Raw genomic sequence first — 17,565 nt, forward strand, 5'->3', positions numbered from 1 at the left:
AAACCTTAAACAAACCCTATTTCTACATATTGTATGCATACAAGGCTCCGAGATCGAAACCTGACCGTGAGTTGACTACTTAAGTCAGAAACTTGGTAAGAACGACGAATCCATCCATTTACAGGTAAGATTCCTTCGGAATATTCTACGAAACCTTATACAAACCCTATTTCTGCATATTAGATGCAAACCAGGCTCCGAGATCGAAACCTGGTCACGAGTGGGCTACTCTAAGTCAGAAACTTGGTAAGAACGACGAATCCATCCATTTACAGGTAAGATTCCTTCGGAATATTCTACGAAACCTTAAACAAACCCTATTTATGCATATTGGATGCAAACCAGGCTCCAAGATCGAAACCTGGCCGCGAGTGGACTACTAAGTCAGAAACTTGGTAAGAACGACGAATCCATCCATTTACAAGTAAGATTCCTTCAGAATATTTTGCGGCTTAATCACCTGAGCATTTTTTTTGGACATTATATTTTGTTTCACAACTCTTATAAAGGGTTGTCTTAAAATTAGTATATTAAAGAACCACAAACTTGACAGAACTTGTGATAGTGTAGGAATGGTTAGTGGTGTAGACTTTCATGCAGGAGGCTGAGGATCAAATCCCCCCATCCTCATTTCTGCCAACGTTCTATATTTTTACTTCAACAACACTTATAAGTGTTGTTATGCATTTTTATTAAGAAAAAAAAACAACCAAAACTTGTGAACGATAAGGATGGTTGATGAGATAGACTTCCATGCAGTAGATTCATGTTCGAATCTCCCTTCTAATCTCATTTTTTCCAACATTCTATTTTTACTTCAACAACACTTGTAAGTGTCGTTATACGTTTTTATTAAAAAAAAGACAAAACTTGTGAACTGTAAGGATGGTTGATGTGCCAGACTTCCATGCAGTAGGTTCATGTTCGAATCTCCCCTCTAACACTATTTTTCATCATCATATTTTGGTGTTCTTCAACAACTCTTGTGAAAATTGTGATAGGCTTAGTCACTACCTTTATGGAACAGAGTTGTTATAGTTAAATGTCGTCACAACGTTTTTGCTTAAGGAGTTGTCGTTTGTTTTCTTAGCGCAACCCCTTGTTTCTAAGGGTTGGCAGTGATGATATACGACAACTCTTCCTTTGAAACCAGTTGTAAAACATATGACTTTCTACGATGTTTAGCGAAGAGTTGTAAATCTCCAGTTGTAGATGTATATTTTTCCCGTAGTGAATCAAGTGCGTAGAATCCGGCATGGTTCAAGAGACGTAAGGAACGCGATTGTACCTGTTGATGGTGGATTTCTGACAAGGGTCAAAATCTTAAAATCATGATATTGCGTGTTTCTGACCCTGCTTCAGGAACACATGTGACGATTCATATTTTATGATCCGTGAACCGCTTTCACAATCTCTAATCGTACCTCTCAGAGCCATGATGAATATGATTCTCGAAAGGCCTCCCACTTGTTGAGCGTTCGATGATGTGCATTTCATCATTCCCCCTCTATGTAGAAGAAACATTAGCGGTCCTCCATTCATAATTGTTTATTGAGAGGGAAGAACGCCTTCAGGACGTCGGCGACACTCGTTGTTCGCTGACTACATAGAGGTACTTGCCTCTACATAAAAGAAACGATTGGGCGGTCCTCCATACATAATTGTTTGTTGAGAGGGCAGAACGCCTTCAGGACGTCGGCGACACTCGTTGTTCCCTGACTATGTAGAGAGACCGTGTATAGACTCAGGCGGTCCACCATACATGATTGTTTAGAGGAAAGAACGCCTTCAGGACGTTAATGACGCTGCATGTTGTTCCTTGACTATACACCTTTCAGGACGAGTATGATGCTTTAACTCTCTCATATCTCGATTCTTCAATAGATTAATTCTACCGTGACATTCGTCATTGAATTCCTATAAAATAATCTATTACGTCTCATTACTCCGTTCTCTGAACTCCCGGGACTGGATTCAGAGATTAGTAATAGATAACCATTTTATTTTATTACTCCGAGTCTTGAATTCCCCGGCTGAATTCCACAGATTAGTAATAAAATACTCAACTTTATTACTCAGTTTCATGAATCATTCCCAAATGAATTTCATGCATTAGAAATAAATATTCAAAAAACAGGCATCTGGATTTTCACCGAGTAAGCCCGAAGAAAATGATACAAGTGTACTCAACAACGATGCACGAACGAGCACCCAAATGCACAGATGAGCATCCAAAAATATGGACAAATGAGGAATCCTGCACAAAATAGGAGAAAGAAAATAATATTAAAATAATAAAAGAGGCTCCTAGTGACCGGGCGCCGTGGCCGGTCCGCCACACCCTTTTTCCCTTATTTTTTCAATTTCCTTATTTTCATGAACTCATGAAAATTCTCTCATTCCATCAAATTTCCTTGTTTGGGAAAAACTCAGGGTTTCTCCATATTTTCATAGTTTCACGAAAAATAACAAAATAAGGAAAGGTATCGCGGGACCGGGCCATCTAGTCGGCCGGTCATGCCTTAGCCGTGGCCGGTCCCATACCTTGACATCCTTATTTTTATCATTCATAAACTCATGAAGACTCCTTCATTCAAGCAACCTTCTTTGTTTGAGCAAAACTCGGGGTTTCTTCATATTTTCATGGTTTCATGAAAAGTAACAACATAAGGAAAGGTATCGTGGGACCGGGCCACCTATCCGACCATCCATGCACTAGTCGTGGCCGGTCTCACACCTTACAATCCTTATTTCTATTGTTATTATTATTTTCATAAACTCATGAAACTTCCTAGTTTGAGCAAAATCATGAATTCTTCATGTTTTCCCAAAAATTGCTCAAACCCTCAAAAGGCCAAAAGCCAACATGGTCACACAACCGGCTAGGCTCCCCACAAAAATATATAAAAATATTATTATTTTAATATTCACAAAATATTGATCAAATGAGCATACTTGCTCATTCGATAAAAAATCAAGAATTTCAGTCAAGATCAAACTCTTCTGAAAATCCACAATATTACTCAAGCGCACATCAGAAAATGCCGAAACTCTCAGAACTAAGACACGGACATCGTGGCGACACGGGAATGCGTCCTTGACTGACCAAGGCCGACGCCAAGGCTTACACAAAGCCGGTCCCACACATATGCTCAATTCTTGACCTAATTTGCTCAATTGCACATATTGGGCCCAAACTCTTTCCAACCAACCTGGAATTTGCTCAAATGACCATCATTGGTCCCGTGACCACCAGGGGCCGGTCCCATGACCTCTTGGTCGGTCCCTCACTTCTCCAATAATTAGGTTTTTCCACCTAATGCTCAGGCGAGCATTATTTTATAAAATGATTAAACCAGCATTTAATCATCTTTTCATCAACTGGTCAACAAAGAACTTTGGTGCATGCTCACTCGAGCACTCAAGCGCCACATGGTCGTCCAATATCCCATGTGGTCGGTCCTTCTCTCACCCAGCAATCTATTTTCAACAATTCATCAATTGATGAACAATTGATCAAAAATTAGGATTTTGAACAAACGCTCAACAAACCACAATTCCGGGCAGTTTCAAACACTAATAATTTTATGATTGATCTAGCAATCAACATCTAAATTAATTATGAAATATTCGGTCCAGCAACCAATATTTCAATTAGCTATTACTTGGTCACACTACCAGTAACTCACTGAATGAGCATTACTTGCTCAACTGCTCAAATATTGATCAAACTATCAATATTCGGTAATTTATCGAATGAGTAATTCATCGAGCAATTACTCAATATTAATATTCAGTAATTCATCGAGCAATTACTCAATATTTGATCGACTAGTCAATATTGGTCCGACTATCAATATTCGACAATCCGTCATGCAAAGCAAATATTTGCTCAATCCATCATCATGTTGATCCTACTATCCACATTTACACAAGAATTACACGTCACCGCAAACGTGATCAATTCACGAATTCCAGACCATTCGAAAATCATGCTAAACTCAACAATATTTAGAGTCACCGTCTAATCGGTCAACAATCAACCAACTAATACACGTCTGCCTTGCAGACTTCACATTCATGATAAATCAATCATGTCACATGGGGGATATTAACTAGGGTTTTGGTATGGCGGCCTACAACACGTGTGTTCATCCACGACGAGAAATGTGCGCAAGTTGTGCAACCGGTTGAGGGAGTTAGCAAATTAGTGGGTGGACGGTTAATCAAGTCTCCACACGACACGGAAATGATTTTACCACGATCTCCCACTTTCCCACTCTTTCACTCAGGAAAACGTCACACTTACAGGGATCAATGTGTCTACTATTCTGGCAATATAAATAAGTCTCTGGATCCATGATTGAAAAACAATTTGACAACATTTGTCTAACACATAATTTTCTGAGTAATCACTCTCAAGAATTCATCAATATAGCAGAACTTATTCAAAACTTCAGCAATTCATCATTATTGCAGAATCCCACAATACATCAACAATCCTTGATCAATCATTGATCCCACACAATTCTCAGCTTTCCTCCTACAGATCAACCCATCTCCCTCTTTGTGACGGAATTTACTTTGGAACGACCATTGAATTGGTTTAGGCCGGAGTCCTACAAATTGATCTCTCGAACTTAAAAGCACTCACGTGCAGTGCATCTGTGTGAGGTTGAGCAGTTTGCTCGGTTGAAGAGTCCTGCACTATTGGTCATCTCTTCATTCCCCAAAAAACCAGCGAACCGTTTTTTCCCATCTACAGATTGGCTACCACAGCGGGAGATTAATCTCTCGGTTGCAATCTCAATTCAAAAGATGGTTGGTCTTAGGTCTAATTCCGCTACGCCAAATCCCAGCCAGAATCTTTCAAATGGTTACGTTCCTCTCTCCAGCACTACATCTGACGGCATGGTTGGTGGAGAAATCCCAACCCTGATCGAGTTGGCACGGGTACAAGAGATACACACGAGGAACATGGATCTGATGAAGGAGACGATAAACACCATACTTAATTTTCTCATCAGAATGACGTCAGATTTAAGAAGTGCCTCTATTGCAGAAATCCCGGCACTAAGGGATAACTCGTCAACCGATGATCATCATCAGGTCGACAATTTCACTAATTATGAGAATCTGGTAGATCAGGAAGTTGCACATTTAATCGAGAATCTATGTGAACTCCTGCACTTCTCCAGAGATCAACGCACGAACACATTCACTGGACTCAACCAGATATCATCTGATGCGCGAATAATCCCTTCGTATCTAGTAGTTGAGGAAGTATCCATGGAATCTTAACATTCGATCAACAACTTCATCTTCACCGAAGAAGACCGAATGGCAGAAGAAGGACATAACATGGCCTTGTATGTAACCGCTTTCATCAAAGACTCTGAATTCCAGAGGGATCTTTTCGACACCAGTGCGTCTACAAATCTCATCACCTTGAAGAATCTCAGGGAATTCAAGATTCCGAAGAACAAAGTCGTTCATTATCCTATCCTGATGACAAGATTCGAAGGGATCCAGAGTCACAAATATGGATATGTCTACACAGACCTAAAAGTGTGACCTATCCAATGTACCGTGAAGTTTCATGTGATCGAGAGGGATCCTGATTATCACATGATACTCGGAAGGCCGTGGCTCCATGACAACAAGGTTGTTCCTTCAACATACCATCAGTACATGAAAGCTTTGCTCAACAACAAAATTTTGCGCATCGCGGCTTCGATCTCTCCTTACGCTCCGGTTTGCGATGTCGAGTTTTTGGAATCACCAAAAAGCATCCCTGAACTCCGAGAAAAATTTACAGTGCTCCACTCCCGATTTGGAAATCTATTGAGAAATCTGTTGACAGATCATCGTCTTCGAGTGATGAACTGATCAAAAAGTCTACTACACCACTCAAGCGTCAACAGAATCAAGGTATGACTCATAAGAAATCCAAATTTATAACAAGTCATGATGCGGAGGAGAGAGTCATTTATCTCCGACGAAAAGGTTAGCAATTAACAGGGGAGGCTGATGATAAGCCTTCCTCCCTGAAGAATCATGCCATAACGAGCAATCGGTCAACGAGGAGATCCTAGATGCACCACGGTAACTACAATATAGCACGGATTCCACCACTGATTATCTTGAGACTATCAACATCGGAACGAATGAGAACCCGAGAAAATCTTGATTAGATCTGCTCTATCACCAGAGGAACGAGAAAGATTGATAAATCTGCTGAAAGGATATCAATATATCTTTTCTTGGACATACGAGGAGATGCCTGGTCTATATGAAAAGCTAGTCACCCATCACTTGCACATCACTCCTGGATCCAAACCTGTCAAGCAACCTCCCAGGCAGTTCAGACACGACACCGAGGAACAAATTAAGGTTGAAATCCAGAAATTTTTAACAGCTGGATTCATCAAACCCATTCAACATCCAACGTGGCTGGAGAACGTCGTCCAGTGAAGAAGAAAAATGGTCAAATTCGATGTTGTGTGGATTTCAGGAACCTGAACAAATGCTTCCCAAAGGATGACTTTCCTTTGCGCAATATTGATATGCTCGTCGACGCAACCAGTGGTCTTTACATGTTCTCATTAATGGACGGTTACAGTGGATACAACCAAATCAAGATGTACGAAAATGACGCCAACAAGACAGCATTCCGTACTCCCATCGGGGGCTTTTACTACACGGTGATGCCTTTCGGCTTGAAGAATGCAGGGGCCACATATCATCGAGCCATTACTGCAATATTCCATGACATGATGCACAAACAGGTAGAAGACTCCGTTGATAATGTGGTGGTAAATTCGAAGACTCGAGCATCCCACCCACACATCCTGAAACAGGTCTTCGAGAGATGCAGGGAATACAAGTTGCAAATGAATCCTCTAAAGTGTGCTTTTGGGGTTTCCTCTGGAAAATTTCTGGGATTCCTAGTTACCGCGGAAGGAATCAAAGTTGATCCAGACAAGACAAAAGCCATCACTACCATGCCTCCTCCGCGTACTGTGAAAGAGCTCCAGAGATTTATGGTCAAGGTAAATTACATTCGGAGATTTATTCCCGGGTTGTATCAACTTATTTCTTCTTTCACTCCTCTGTAGAAGAAATGAGCAAATTTTGCATGGACAACTGTTCAACAAGAAGCATTCTAGAAGATACAACAGATACTGCTATCACATGCTGTCATGAAATATCCGGTGCAAGGGCGCCCATTAATACTTTATACGTCTTCCATTGAAGTTGCTATCGGAGCACTCCTCGCTCATGAAGATGAAGAAGGCATCGAACGACCAATGTATTCCTTCAGTCGTACGATGAGGGATGCTCAACTCCGATACCCAAAAGCTGAAAGGGCATGTCTGGCACTAGTTCATGCAATCCAGAGGTTTAGGCATTATCTACTATCAAATCAAGTCGTGCTGGTGTCCAAAGTTGATCCTATAAAATTCTTACTGTCGAAACCTGCTATAATTGGAAGACCGACGAAATGGCTACTTCAGATGCCAGAGTTCGGCATAGCATGTGTTCCTCCAAAGGCAATTAAAGGACAAGCAGTTGCGTACTTACTTGCTGCTTTCCCCGGAAAAGACATCACGACGCTAAATGAAGAGGTGCCCGGTGAATTTCCAGAGATCTCAGTTGTTCAGCAAGAAACATGGCTATTGTATTTTGATGGATCCACCACGCCGAGCAATGATACTAGTGGAGCAGGCGTTGTGCTAGTATCTACATCTGGCGAAGTCTTCTCACATTCCTTCAAGCTAGACTTCCACTGCACCAAGAATTTGGCAGAGTACGAAGCCTTCCTCCTAGGGTTGTCCTTGGCTAAGCAAGCGGGAGCAACGCACCTGGAGATAAGAGGGGACTCAAAGTTGCTGGTTAATAAGATGAACAGTGTGTACTCTCTCAAAGAAGTGACACTTGCTCCGTTCAGAGCCTAGGCATAACGACTGTTAGCTCATTTTGCTGATGCAAGCATCGTTCACACTGGGCATACCAATAATCGGCACGCCGACTGTCTAGCGACCCTGGCATCTAAATGATGCGTGTCGTAACCACAACAAATTAATTAATATTTTTCCACCTAATTAACAAATAATATAGTGTAGTCAAGATCGTTCCCACGAGGAGCAAGAGGTTTTAGTTGTTTAGTTGTCACAAAAGGGGGGGATTGGTTTTAGATTTTAAAAACAAAAGAAAATAAACAAAGCAATTAAAAGTGTATGTTGAAACCAATAAGAGAGATTAGATCAAGGAATCCTTCTACGTTGCAAAACAATTATTCAAGTTATATTCTTTTCCACTTTTTATTAGTCACAGATTATCACCAACCGTATGTAAAGTAGCTAGCTCAGTGCTAAACTCCTAAATACCTAGTATCACCGGATACGGAAGTTTTCGACTACCGGATTCTATTCACCAAACCACCTAGTAGTAGCTCACTCAAGGTGTAATTTACTTAAACGCATTAAGATTTATGAATTTATTAGGTTGATATTAGTAGTTAGACTCTTAGCTCAAGGTCTACTTGCTAACGTTTTTTCCACACACAATTGCTCCACGGAATCCCCCCGCAAGGTCTCGTGTTTGCTACTTGTGTAAGGAGTCAAGAAACGATTAATTATCTCCCTAACTTTCACTAGCTTTAGATTGATTAACAAATCAATTTAGTATGCATCCTAAACGACCTATCAATCAACCATGAATGTATAAACATTCCTATTGGTAAAAACAAACGATAATCATGTGAAAACTTCAAAGTAGATTTAAAACAAAACTCAAAACATGTCAAGAACTAGGAATTCATCCTTAATCAATAAAATTAGCTACTCATGCTGAGGAGTTCACACAAAGAATAAAGAAAATAGAAGTGTTGTGTGTGTAAAAGGTGTGTCAAAGTTGTGTAGAGAACTTCTCTATTTATAGGCTTCAATTTCCTAGCAATCCTCTTAGGAATAGAATCCTCATTCCATAATAACACCACTTTCCCAATTTGAGTCTAATTCCAATTTTAAGTCCAATTCTCCAAATCTTCCAAGTTTCCATCCAACTTCCAAATCTAAGTATTCACACCCATGAGAAGAATCCACACAAAAAGCTATAATTTTTGGGTCGCCGGAAAAGTCCTCGGGATCACCGAAAATCGGTCTGGAAAGTCGCCGCCGGTCACTGGATATACTTCTCCGTCGACGGAATATTCCGTCACGGTGCCGTTTAGTTAACAATCAAACTAACGGTCATCGCCAGTCAATCGGGTCAAAGGAAGGGATGTCAGCCGAGTCAGTTATCGAGTCAGCTTCTAACTCGGCTGACTGGTCTGAGACAAGTGAGCTGGATCGGTCACTGAGTTGACTCATCAGAGGGAAAATTTAGACAGAGTTTCCTCTGTTTCAGGTGTATTCCCAGGCCAAGTTCGGGCCATTCTTTCAGCTCCATACCTGCGACATTCCTAGCATACATCTAACAATTATAGTCTTCATTCCTGCAGCAGAGCTTCACTCATCAGCTCAACACCAATCTCAGTAAATCAAACCCATTTTCTTCTTAGAAACAACAACTCAATTTCTTGTTGTTCTTGACAGAGGAAAAAAATCCCATCTTAGCAATTCTCGGATTTACTCAACACAGATCAAACCCATCTTCTATCAGCCCCTGAATTCTCAACTCAGCCGCAGCATCAGTTCCAGCTTTGTTCGATTTCTTGTTTGTTCAAAACTCACAACAACATCAATTTCAGCCAACCCTTGAGCGTGAGCAACAGCATCAGCATCTCTCAAATTCAGTTCCACCATAAACCCCATTGCAGCAAGAACCCATTTTCATTCTTTTCTACAATTGTAGCTGCAATTCCACGACATATACCCATGAAAATCCTTGTTATTCTGTCAAATCCATCTCTTATCATCACCAGCTTCAATGAAACCTAATTTCATAAATCTCTTCCTCAATGGCATCTCCATCTTCATATAATTCTTCGACCAACAGAACCCATACTTTATAATGAACCCAGGATCAGCAGCATCTTCAATTCTCGCAGATCGAACCCATTTTCAATTTCATCTCAGATTCAACCTCAATCAATTCTAATCCTTATACATAACCACAAACCCATTTCATTGACAGCATCACGCTCATCTTCCATGATTCAATTTCAGTTGCAGACCATCATCAATCTTCAATGTCAGCAACCACAATTTCTTGATTTCATTCTCAGTTAAAAACCCTTAAATCTCCTTCTTGTCATCTCAATTCAGCAGATGTCGTCAATCTCTTCTCACATTAACAACATCTCTGTCGATCTCATTAATTCAACAGCAGATCCCCTTTTTCGATCAATCGGATATACATCGGCTGTTGTTTCTCTCGTCTCTGTTTCAGGAGTAAATAATGACTGAGAAAATGAGGAACGAGAGAATAAACTCTGGGTTTTAGGGTTAGGTGGTTTGGGGATGGATAACGGTACCCCACTGCAGGCTAGGAGGACACCCCAGTGGATATCCTATAACATGTGGCCACCCCTTAACATCAGCTGGCAGGGCTTCCAATAGTATTCGCCAATGAAAGGACAAATTTATCCTTCTTTCTCAATTTTGGATGATTTCTTCTTCTTTTCTTCCGCATGACTCCAAAGTAGCTATAAAACTCAAAACACACGTGAAATACATAATTTACAAGAAAAATAGCAAAGAAAGCATAAACTCTAGATAGTAAATACGGTGTATTCTACACCTATCAAATTCCCCCACGCTTAGACTTTGCTAGTCCTCGAGCAAATCAAACTAAAACTTACAACTTCAAAGCTTTCCAGCGTCCCAAGCATCCAAAGAGATATGAAGGCATAGAGTTTCTGCATGCTAGTAATAAGAAGTTAGAAATACTAAAGAACATATTCTCATTCTTAAATGTTGATTGAGAGCGATCAATAAGCATTTCGCCTCGACTTCTGCCTCACCAAAAAGGGTTTTATGATATTGCACTCAAAGAACGTACTTTTATGGTTCTCACATGTGTGCAGGTAGGAATGAAGAGAGAATTCCTGCAACACGTTGAATAGTGGGAAGGACAACTTCCGAAATATTTTAAAAACCCACATCTTTTAACATTTTGAAAAACCATTTTTCTGACGATCTCTAAGAAAGGAAATCAACCACTATTATCGAGGATGAGATTACTTACTCACCTTCACATCCAATTGCCAATGATGATAACACCATTCTCACAGCATCCAATAGAAACATCTTCCGCTCCTCGTTTTTATCTTCTTGGTCTTCGGCTTCGGCTTCAACTATTGGTGATAAATGCTCGAACTTCGTAATTCCTTGACAATTTGTAACTCTTTACCTAAATCCTTGTCGCTTGAAACTTCCTTATAGATTTTCCTTCCCCACGGCTTATTAAATAAAACCAAAAAAAAAAAAAAAAAATTCTCTTGTCATCAATTTTTTTTTAATTCATCATTTCATTTATTATTATTATTATTATTTATTTATTTTATGACAAGAGAAATAAAATACAAAACAAAGTGAAAATAAAACAAACCATGGCCGTGGGAAAAGTACTTTACCGCTTGATTCTTCACAACTTGTATCGTCTCGAAATCATAAACTTCAATAATTCTCACCTTTTGATTTTCTTTGCTCTTGTAAATAAGTCTTCAACATGTATATGTAAAAATCCGGTCATTATATGTTGCTTTACTTGGATATGAAATTTGCTCTTTTCTTGTTCCGTTGCTTGTAAAACTTGAACATTTTTCAACTTTCCTTGTAGATTTTGATGTCGCTCCCTTGTTGATGATGATGGTGTTTCTATGGATCCGTTGTTGTCGAGAGAGAGAATGGTGCTAACTGCAAATTGAACTACAAGAAGGAGGCTTTCATCTATAGACGTCACCCTCATGATTGAAAAAATTAGCACTCAAGAGATCAAAGAGTAGTGCTTCTATTGGTGGGAGGTTGGGTAGCTCACCATTCTACCCGGAATTAACTTACGGTGACACACACTCAAAATAAAGCTCTTTAGTTATTTATAAAGAAATCTGGTCGGTGCCTCGCATGATATAAATATGGTAGTCTTCACTAATGATTAATCAGCAACTCTAATAATGCATGTCTCCCTGCTCCTAATCTGCATCACCGGCATGATTAAATCCATTATTTAACATTCTAACAAGCAAAAAACCCGAACGTAGTTCCCTAACACTTCCAAGTTCAGTTATGTCGGTCAGAATTCTCTATGTAAACATACCTAGAAGTATGCTAGTGACTCTAAAATCTCTACAAGTTGGAGGTTTTATGCAAAAAACTTTTAAAAATAAAATAAAATAAATGCTTAATCACTCCCCCACACTTAAACCTTACATTGTCCTCAATGTAATTGAATCGTCCAAGTAAAGTAAAGGTGGGAAATCCTAACATGATATGGAACAAGAAAAAATAAATAAACAAAACAAAAAACAAAAGGATAAGAAATACAAAACCTATGGGTTTCCTCCCATTAAGCGCTTGTTTTAAAGTCGACGGCCCGACTTGGCTCTTGTAAGATTCACTCCCCATATACTAACAATCGGAAAATTTGGGGATCCACCCATAGTACCTGTTTTGCAAACAATAACTCCATACAAATGTTAGCACAAGAAAATAATAATAATGTTATCTCTCGATAGAAATTTCCCCTACACTTAGTCTTGTCCACACTCGGAAGTGCATAAAGAACATAGAATTTGGGAACTTCCATGTATTTCTCTTGGCAAACCTGCATAGTGTTAGCATCAAGTGTTTCCAATGGTGGATATCTAGAAACAAAATCATCCAAAAATACTTTCGAATCACATACATTCAAACCAATAAGAGGTAAAGGAGAAGAATCAATATGCAAAGTGTTAGACAAACCTTGCACAATATCTTGTATTACGGAATCCTCTTCATCCTTAAAAAATTCAAGTGAATTACTTACCTCTTGTATATTGTGGTCCTCTATCAAACCATGCAACCATTCTTCGTCGTTTTCTACCTTAACCAAAGTCTTGGAATCATTATAATCATTGGAAATTTCAATTGGGTCTTCCACAAAATCATTCAATTCGGTTTCATTCTCAAGCATCATCTCTTCAACATTCTCATCATCGGAATCGGACCATTCACTAAAATGATTTTCATCGGTATAAATTGTAAGATCTTGTGAGAGTGTTACACCATTTATAACAATAGGTAAGTCACACCCAATCTCCTCCTTTGAATAGGTGAAAGATCGTTATTATGATCCGGAGTTGGAATAACTCTATCCTTGTTGCAACGCTCATACACTACCGCGGACTCATTTCTTTCCCTAAGGAAATTTTTAAAAGCACTAATTGCATCTTCCTCAAGCTATACCTTTTGAATAGGTAATTGATCATTATTAAGATCAAGGCTCGAGTAGGCTTCACTAGCGTCATCAAAAGTCTCCAAAGGTTGGTCCTTTTCAACACAATCATCTTCACTTTCAGACTCACCATAATAAGAATCTTCATCGGTTTCATAACCTTTATCCAGACGTCGTTTAAGTTCCATATGAATGGTCCTACTAATTTCTGCGACAAGCTCTTCCGAGGTTCCATCATCTTCCAACTTGTATAATTTTTGTGCAAGTTTCTTGACGTTCACACGCTTACCACCGTTGGCTACAATATATTCTCTTTTCCAGGACTTTTCCCTATGAATGGGTGAATGATCATAACTACGATCCAGAGTCGGATAAGAAAAAGTGTTGCAGAAATTGGTTTGTGCGACGTTCTTTTTATCACGGTCAAGTGGGTCTAGTATTTGTCGCATATCTTGCAATTCTTTCATAATCTGCATACAACTCGAATGAAGCCAATTAGAAGTAGACTTATCCCACCTTGGTGCTTGACTTACATACCTACTACAAGGTTGTTGATATGTATGAGAATATCCATAAGGTTTTGTAGGAAATTTATCATAGCCAAAAGATTTGTTTTGATTGTATCCTAAAGATGGTTGGAAGTTGCCATAATGTTGAGGTTGAAAACCGTATTTACTGTTGTAATATGCTTGCTCTTGTCCACCATACATGGAAAACTGGCACCTGAAATAAGATTCTCAAAAACTAAGTTAGATACGATATAAAATCTAACAAAGCTAGAATAAAACAATAAAATAAAATAAAAACAACTAAAAATCGTCCGCTGCTCCCCGGCAGCGGCGCCAAAATTTGATACGTTTCGTAACCACAACAAATTAATTAATATTTTTCCACCTAATTAACAAGTAATATAGTGTAGTCAAGTTCGTTCCCACGAGGAGCAAGAGGTTTTAGTTGTTTAGTTGTCACAAAAGGGGGGATTGGTTTTAGATTTTAAAAACAAAAGAAAATAAACAAAGCAATTAAAAGTGTATGTTGAAACCAATAAGAGAGATTAGATCAAGGAATCCTTCTTTGTTGCAAAACAATTATTCAAGTTATGTTCTTTTACACTTTTTATTAGTCACAGATTATCATCAACCGTAGGTAAAACATCTAGCTCAGTGCTAAACCCCTAAATCCCTAGTATCACCGGATACGGAAGTTCTCGACTACCGGTATCTATTCACCAAACCACCTAGTAGTAGCTCACTCAAGATGTAATTTAGTTAAACGCATAAAGATTTATGAATTTATTAGGTTGATATTAGTAGTTAGACTCTTAGCTCAAGTTCTACTTGCTAACGTTGTTTCCACACACAATTGCTCCACAGAATCCCTCCGCAAGGTCTCATGTTTGCTACTTGTGTAAAGAGTCAAGAAACGATTACTTATCCCCTAACTTTCACTAGCTTTAGATTGATTAACAAATCAATTTAGTATGCATCCTAAACGACCTATCAATCAACCATGAATGTATAAACATTCCTATTAGTAAAAAAAAACGATAATCATGTGAAAACTTCAAAGTAGATTTAAAACAAAACTCAAAACATGTCAAGAACTAGGAATTCATCCTTAATCAATAAAATTAGCTACTCATGCTAAGGAGTTAACACAAAGAATAAAGAAAAGAGAAGTGTTGTGTGTGTAAAAGGTGTGTCAAAGTTGTGTAGAGAACTTCTCTATTTATAGGCTTCAATTTCCTAGCAAACCTCTTAGGAATAGAATCCTCATTCCATAATAACACCACTTTCCCAATTTGAGCCTAATTCCAATTCTCCAAATCTTCCAAGTTTCTATCCAACTTCCAAATCTAAGTATTCACACCCATGAGAAGAATCCACACAAAAAGCTATAATTTTTGGGTCGCCGGAAAAGTCCTCGGGATCACCGAAAATCGGTCTGGAAAGTCGTCGTCGGTCACTGGATATACTTCTCCGTCGACAGAATATTCCGTCACAGTGCCGTTTAAGTTAACAGTTAAACTAACGGTCATCGCCAGTCAATCAGGTCAAAGGAAGGGATGTCAGCCGAGTCAGTTATCGAGTCAGATTCTAACTCGGCTGACTGGTCTGAGACAAGTGAGCTGGATCGGTCACTGAGTTGACTCATCAGAGGAAAAATTTAGACAGAGTTTCCTCTGTTTCAGGTGTATTCCCAGGCCAAGTTCGGGTCATTCTTTCAGCTCCATACCTGCGACATTCCTAGCATAATCTAACAATTATAGTCTTCATTCCTGCAGCAGAGCTTCACTCATCAGCTCAACACGAATCTCAGTAAATCAAACCCATTTTCTTCTTAGCAGCAACAACTCAATTTCTCGTTGTTCTTGACAGAGGAAACAAATACCATCTTAGCAATTCTCGGATTTACTCAACACAGATCAAACCCATCTTCTATCAGCCCCTGAATTCTCAACTCAGCCGCAGCATCAGTTCCAGCTTTGTTCGATTTCTTGTTTGTTCAAAACTCACAACAACATCAATTTCAGCCAACCCTTGAGCGTCACCAACAGCATCAGCATCTCTCAACTTCAGTTCTACCATAAACCCCATTGCAGCAAGAACCCATTTTCATTCTTCTCAACAATTATAGTTGCAATTCCACGACATATACCCATGAAAATCCTTGTTATTCTGTCAAATCCATCTCTTATCATCACCAGCTTCGAATCTTAGTTCAAGGAACCCTAATTTCATAAATCTCTTCCTCAAGGGCAGCTCCATCTTCATATAATTCTTCAACCAACAGAACCCATACTTTATAATGAACCCAGGATCAGCAGCATCTTCAATTCTCGCAGATCGAACCCATTTTCAATTTCATCTCAGATTCAACCTCAATCAATTCTAATCCTTATACATAACCACAAAACCATTTCATTAACAGCATCACGCTCATCTTCCATGATTCAATTTCAGTTGCAGACCATCATCAATCTTCAATGTCAGCAACCACAATTTCTTGATTTCATTCTCAGTTAAAAACCCTTAAATCTCCTTCTTGTCATCTCAATTCAGCAGAACTCGTCAATCACTTCTCACATTAACAACATCTCTGTCGATCTCATTAATTCAACAGCAGATCCCCTTTTTCGATCAATCGGATATACAGCCGCTGCTGTTTCTCTCGTCTCTGTTTCAGGAGTAAATAATGACTGAGAAAATGAGGAACGAGAGAATAAACTCTCGATTTTAGGGTTAGGTGGTTTGGGTATGGATAACGGTACCCCACTGCAGGCTAGGAGGACACCCCATTGGATATACTATAACATGTGGCCACCCCTTAACATCAGCTGGCTGGGCTCCCAATAGTATTCGCCAATGAAATGAAAAATTTATCCTTCTTTCTCTATTTTGGATGATTTCTTCTTCTTTTCTTCCACATGACTCCAAAGTAGCTATAAAACTCAAAACACACGTAAAATACATAATTTACAAGAAAAATAGCAAGAAAGCATGAACTCTAGATAGTAAATACGGTGTATTCTACACCTATCACTAAACTACAATTCGAGGGATCGGAGAAATCCATCACGGTGCAGAGACGATTTCTATCATCTACATGGATTTCCCAAGTCGACGACGCTCAAGCAAATGACTGGCAATCACCCATTATCCATGAATTGAGCACATAAGGAAAAATTAGTCTCAAGGAGTAGGAAAAAAATTTATGTTGCATGGAGCATTATACTACCGCAATCCTGATGGGTCATTGTCACGGTGCCTCGGAAATGGGGAAGCGAGCAAGCAACTCGAACGCATACATGAAGAGATATTCGGGCAAACCCTAGTGGTCACGCTTTACAGGAGGCTTCAAAGGCTCGGATATTATTGGCCCACCATGGTAACTCAGTCAAGAGTGTTGCAATAATCCTTCCCCAATTGCCAGACACCACCGGATCAATTGGAAGTTCTAACAGTCCACCACACTAGGGACTGGAGAGAGCCTTATCTTGAATACTTTTGTAACAACACTCTAACGCCAGAGAAGAGAGAAGCGATCAAACTTATCCAGAGAGATAAACAGTTTACCTATATGGAGGACATCCTGTATCACAAAAGCTTTGGCGGAAACCTGCTGAGATGCTTGGCCGGACACGAGATTCCAACAATCTTGAAAGAGATGCATGAGAAGAACACC

Source organism: Papaver somniferum, chromosome 11, assembly GCF_003573695.1.
Source record: "Papaver somniferum cultivar HN1 chromosome 11, ASM357369v1, whole genome shotgun sequence".
NCBI lineage: Eukaryota > Viridiplantae > Streptophyta > Magnoliopsida > Ranunculales > Papaveraceae > Papaver > Papaver somniferum.